The following is a 6080-nucleotide window of genomic DNA, read 5'->3' as shown; positions in this document are numbered from 1 at the left end:
GGTTGAGGTGGGTGGATTGCTTGAGCCCAGGAGTTCAAGACCATCCTGGGCAATGTAGCAAAACCCCATCTTTACAAAAAACACAAAAATTAGTCAGGCATGTTGGCATGGGCCTGTGGTCCCAGCTACTCAGAAGGCTGTAATCATGCCACTGTACTCCAGCCTAGGGACAGAGTGAGACCCTGTCAGAAACGAGAAAAGAAAAGAAAGAGGAAGGAAGGAAAGAAGGGAAGGAAGGAAGGAAGGAAGGAAGGAAGGAAGGAAGGAAGGAAGGAAGGAAAAGGAAAGAGAGAAAGAAAGAAAGAAAGAAAAAGAAAGAAAGAAAGAAAGAAAGAAAGAAAGAAAGAAAGAAAGAAAGAAAGAAAGAAAGAAAGAAAGAAAGAAAGAAAGAAAAGGAAGGAAGGAAAGAAAGAGAAAGAAAGAAGAAAGAGAGAGAAAGAAAAAGAGAAAAAGAAAGAAAGAAAGAAAGAAAGAAAGAAAGAAAGAAAGAAAGAAAGAAAGAAAGAAAGAAAGAAGAAAGAAAGTGAGAGAAAGAAAGAATTGTAAGTTGAACATCGTAAGTTGGCCACCATCTGTATCTTACAAGCAGCCTAAGGAAAAAGACACATTACAGAGTGGAAAAAAAGATGAGAACTACAACAGACTTCTCATCAAAATTATGCAAGCTAAAGGACAGTGGAATGACATCTTTAAGGCACTGAAAGGAAAACAAAATATTTGTACCTATATGCTATACTCAGAAAATCTTTCAAAAATGAAGGCAGGAAAACACAACACTATTTCTCTGCGCTATTCTCTCACAACATCCTTCTGACACCAAATGTATGTGGTTTCTCCCCACACACCAAGCAATTCTGCAGCAAACACCAGCTGAGCATCTTATAATTCAATTCCATTCTGACACTAAAAACCAGGGTTTCCTCAAGCCCCTCCTGGAGTCTGATAATTTGCTAGAATGGTTCACAAAACTCAGGATTATACTTTATTTATGTGTATCAGTTTATTATAAAGGATATAACTAAGGAACAGCCATGTGGAAGAGACACATAGGGCAAGGTATGGGAGAAGGGATTGTACACATCTTCCATGCCCTCTCTGGGTGAGCCTTTCTCCCAACACTCCACAAGCTCAGCAACCCAGAAGCTCATCACATCTCCTAGTTCAAGAGTTTCCACAGAGCTTACCTCCAACCCCTTTCAGCCATCCCCTGATATCCCCCCTAAGTTTATTAGCATAAACTCAGGTGTATAGAAAGGAGCTCATTATGAATAATAAAAGATACCACTATCTCAGGAAATGCTAAGCTTTTTAGGTGCTCTGTGACAGAAACTAGGGATAAAGACCAAATACATTTCTTATTCTACCACAGAAGAATATAGATATATTTTTGGAGTATTCATTACCCACAGACATACACTGCCATGAACATTTTTTAAAAGTACTTAAGGCAGAAAAAATATGACACCAGACAGAAACTTGTATCTACATAAAGAAATAAAGACCTCCTGAAACACTTTAAATGAAACTAAACATAAAAGTCGTATTTTGCTTATTTTTAATCAATCTAAAAGGTAATTGTCTAAAGCAAAAATAGTAGCATCAATGTATTGGGATTTTATAGATTACATAAAAGTAAAATGTCTGACAGTATCACAGATGATGGAGAAATTTGGAGCTTACTGTCACAAAGTTTGTATACTACACATGAGGCAGTGTTATATTATTAATATTTGAAGGTAGACTATACTTAATTAAAGATGTGTATTATAAACTCTAGGGCAAACATTAAAACAGATATTAAAGAGGTATAAATAATAAGCCAGGCCAGGTGCAGTTGCTCACATCTATAATCCCAGCACTCTGGGATGCCAAGGGAGGAGGATTACTTGAGGCCAGTAGTTTGAGACCAGACTGGGCAACATAGTGAGATCTGGTCACTACAAAAAAAATCGAAAATAAAATAAAATTAGCCAGACATAGTGACATGCACCTGTAGTCCTAGCTACTCAGGAGGCTGAAGCAGGAGGACTGCTTGAGTCCAGTTGACCCAGGCTACAGTGAGCTATGGTCATGCCATTACACTCCAGTCTGGGTAACAGAGTATGACTTTGTCTCTAAAAAAAATAAAAAATAAAAAAATAAAAAGCCAATAGTGGAGATAAAATGGAATCATAAAATGTATTATGTTAATCTAAATACAAACAAGAAAAAAGAAGAAAAAAAAAATCCAAGAGTGGGTGGGCCAAATAAAAAGCAATTACCAAGGTGGTAGGTTTTAATTTAATCACATCAAAATTATTTTAATGTAAAGGCTCTAAATACTCTAAGTAAAGTACTGATTGTCAGACTGTATTAAAAAAGCAAGACTCAGGTATTAACCGTCTATAAGAAACTAATTTTAAATGTGAAGACTTCTAGTTTAAAAATATAACATGCAAATACTAATCAAAATATTTTGCGCATTTAAATGTTGACACCCTAGTTGTAAACAGTATTTGATATTGTATATAATAATGAAATGTTATTTATCTATATTTAAATGACGAAATAAACATTCTCCCTAAACCTATGGCTTTTTTCCAAAGTTACTGCCAAAGCATTCTCTTAACCTTTGTGTTCATGACAGAGCTAGAACTTCAAAAGAGAATCAAGGCTAATACCTCAGCAGTCTTCTAGTAACAATTGGATCCACATTTATCTCTGGACTGGATTGTTTGAGGTGTCATAAGTACTTTCATCAAAATAGAAATAAATGAGTTTGTGACTTTCCTGTACTAATGTAAATGTAATGTAAATGTATGCATTTATTAAACAAGACTCCACAAAACAGTGTGTTCACTATTTATTGTTAAATTTCTATGTTCTTCTTTCTACTTGTGCAATTTTATTTCTTCCAGATTATACTGGTGTTAAGTTCTTAAATCTTTCCCCCTGTTAATCCTTCTTGTGGAATAGAAACTTCCTAATGAATGGTCGACTTGTCAGTCCACAGCTTTCTTCTGTTTATACATCTATAAATTATATTCTACTGATTCAGTAATCAATAACTTTTTTTTTTTTTTTTTTTGAGATGGAGTTTTGCTCTTGTTGCCCAGGCTGGAGTGCAATGGTGTGATCTCGGCTCACCACAACCTCCACTTCCCAGGTTCAAGCAATTCTCCTGCCTCAGCTTCCCAAGTAGCTGGGATGACAGGCGTGTGCCACCATGACCCTATGTTTTTTGTATTTTTAGTGGAGACGGGGTTTCGCCATGTTGATCAGGCTGGTCTCGAACTCCTGCCCTCAGGTGATCCACCTGCCTCAGCCTCCCAAAGTGCTGGGATTACAGGCATGAGCCACCATGCCCGGCCATAAAAATAATTTTCAAAATACTTTGATTCTCTAATATCAAGTAGTGCATATAATATAGGTTTGTATGATAATCCTTTCTAACATATAAAAACTAAGCCACCTCTCTTCTTGGGAAATCTCAACCCACAATAAACAGCAATTTATTTTTCAATTATCTTCTGCCCTAAAACTATATATCAACATGTTTAAAATTTAGATTCGAAACCTGGTTACATTTTAGGATAAGTAATTTAATATAACAAAGAATAATTTGTCATGTACAATTTCTGTTTAACAACTCTACATCAGGTAAGGTGGCTCACACCTGTAATCCCGACACTTTGGGAGGCCAAGGTGGACAGATCACTTGAGCTGGGCTAGGTGACGCCCACCTGTAGTCCCAGCTCCTTGGGAGGCTGAGGTGGAAGGATCACTTGAACCCAGGAGGTCAAGGCTGCAGTGAGCCATGACCTTGTCACTGTACTCCAGCCTAGACAGCAGAGCAAAACCTTTTCCTAAAAAAAAATTTAAAAACTTTACATTATAGGACATAAAATTCTTATAAATATTTTAACAAAGGCCCTGGTGTGAGAGTCTTAGGTTTAGGGAAAAACATTACAAGTTTATTTAGTTCTCTTATTTAATTACTTTAAAAAAAAAAAGATTACATGCTAAAATATGTTAGTGAAAAATATAAATATAAACCAATTGATTTATCTTTCCATAATCTTAAAACATAACTAGAGTAACAAAATCAAGAAGTGCAAAAAGATAAGATTGAGAAATGTTCAGATACTAAAACAACCACTTCAAGTGTTATAAAAGAGTTATGAAGAGAATTATTGAGTGTAGAGGAGAGCATTTACTTCAAAAATGTTGGAGCATACTTGTCCAGCAAGGAAGATAACGTGATCATGAAGGTAGCTTTCCCAGGGTGAGGTTTATTTATTGCCCTCTGGGTGTGCCGATCCCTGCAATTTCCCCAAAAGTGGGAAACTTGGCTACATAATTTGTGACTACATTGTATTTGTGTTCTTCCCTGGTTAAAAAGAAAAATAGTAAGCTCATAAGGGAAGGTTATTCAGATGTTGTATTAGTTTTGAACTATATCTTGTAGAATGTGATCAACCAAGGCAAACCTGGCTTGGGAGGAACACAGGAAGGTGCTGTCAGGCATACTATGTGCAAAACACAGCAATGAATACCAAGATAAATTTACATAAATGTAAAAAGTTATGTATGGTACTACTGAGGAAGTGACAGATAAGTGAGCCAAGATCAGATTATGAAGAAACTTACTTGTGATACTAAAGGTTTCCATTTTTATCCTGAAAAAAGTATGGATAACTTTTGGGCTAATACTTAAAATTTGTGTTTTTTTTTAAAGGATCACCTTGGAATCATGGAATATAAATTAGAGAAGAATAGGAGAGCTTGACCAATATGGAAGGAATGGCTGCAAAACAGGCAGGCAATTACACAATTCTGAAGAAAAGCAGTATTAGCAGAATTGAAATAAAAGGTAAGGTTCAATACATTCAGAAGATACAATTGAATAGGTTTGGTGGCTCATTGTAAGTGAGGCATGAAGTAAATGGAAGAATTTCTAATTATTCAAAATTTTATAAATAGTTGCCAAAAATAAATTGGGTGAGCATCTTTAGGACATAGTGAGATATCTGACATATTGAGATTAATGGACATATCAATGTTCAAAAGGAGACGTACAAAAAGATACATTGTCTGTCATCAAAGGCAAGATTGAGATAGATATTTGGGAATTGTGGCCCACGGACAGAACTGAAAATTATGGATGAGATTTTCTCTAGAAGAGTGAGTTTTTATTTTTTATTTTTTGTTATTATTTTTTTGAGACAATCTCACTCTGTCGCCCAGGCTGGAATGCAGTGGTGGGATCTCAGCTCACTGCAACCTCTGCCTCCTGGGTTCAAGCGATTTTCATGCGTCAGTCTCCCGAGTAGCTGGGAGTAGCGCGTGCCACCATGCCCAGATAATTTTGTTGTTGCTGTTGTTTTGTATTTTTGTAGAGACAGGGTTTCACTGTGTTAGCCAGGCTAGTCTTCTGGACTCAAGTGATCCACCCACCTCAGCCTCCCAAAGTGCAAAGTGAGCCACTGCACTCCGCCAAACAGTGCATCTTTAAATGTGATCCTGAGACCTCCAGTTGACCCACAATGGTTTGCAGAGATTGTCTGTATGAAAGGAAAAAATAGAAGAAAACTCTATTCACACACATCTCACAAAAGTGAAGTGTAAGATTACTCATTATTAAAAACTGTTTTAAAGAGCTCATCATCATTCTCACAGAAATCCAATTACGTGTTTAAAGAGTGTTGGTTTGCATGCTCTGTAAAAACTGCATGGGTAAGTTTATCTTGGAAAATATTTTTATGTTATATTTTACTTCTATGATTTTGCGTTTTAATTAATACTATTGTACTTTATCCCCAAGTCACAAAAATGGACCAACAGTGACCCACTGAAGCATAAAAGATGGCAACAAGCACTACAATACCAAATAATTTAATTTTTAAAAGATAAATAGTATAGCCCTCCAGCGAAATGTAGAGTGGGGTGGTTTTACACAAGGACCTGAGAAAGAAAAATGCAAATGGGAACTGCCATTATGAATATCTGAATATTGCATCATATGGTGGGGTCCATTTACACCCTCCATGTGAAATAGTGAAGTTTCGTCAAATGATAATATGAAGTATATATGCCTTTGT

The 6080-nt window shown here is 36.2% G+C and overlaps 1 pseudogene; it reads left to right on the top strand.

The window, feature by feature from the left end:
* The first annotated feature begins 4213 nt into the window (after window positions 1-4213).
* On the top strand, window positions 4214-4367 carry LOC119626358 (U1 spliceosomal RNA; annotated as a pseudogene).
* Window positions 4368-6080: the final 1713 nt, after the last annotated feature.

This window comes from Chlorocebus sabaeus, chromosome 21 (assembly GCF_047675955.1).
Source record: "Chlorocebus sabaeus isolate Y175 chromosome 21, mChlSab1.0.hap1, whole genome shotgun sequence".
Taxonomy (NCBI): Eukaryota; Metazoa; Chordata; class Mammalia; order Primates; family Cercopithecidae; genus Chlorocebus; species Chlorocebus sabaeus.
Note: the sequence above shows the minus strand (reverse complement) of the source record. Positions and strands in the feature narration are given on the sequence as shown.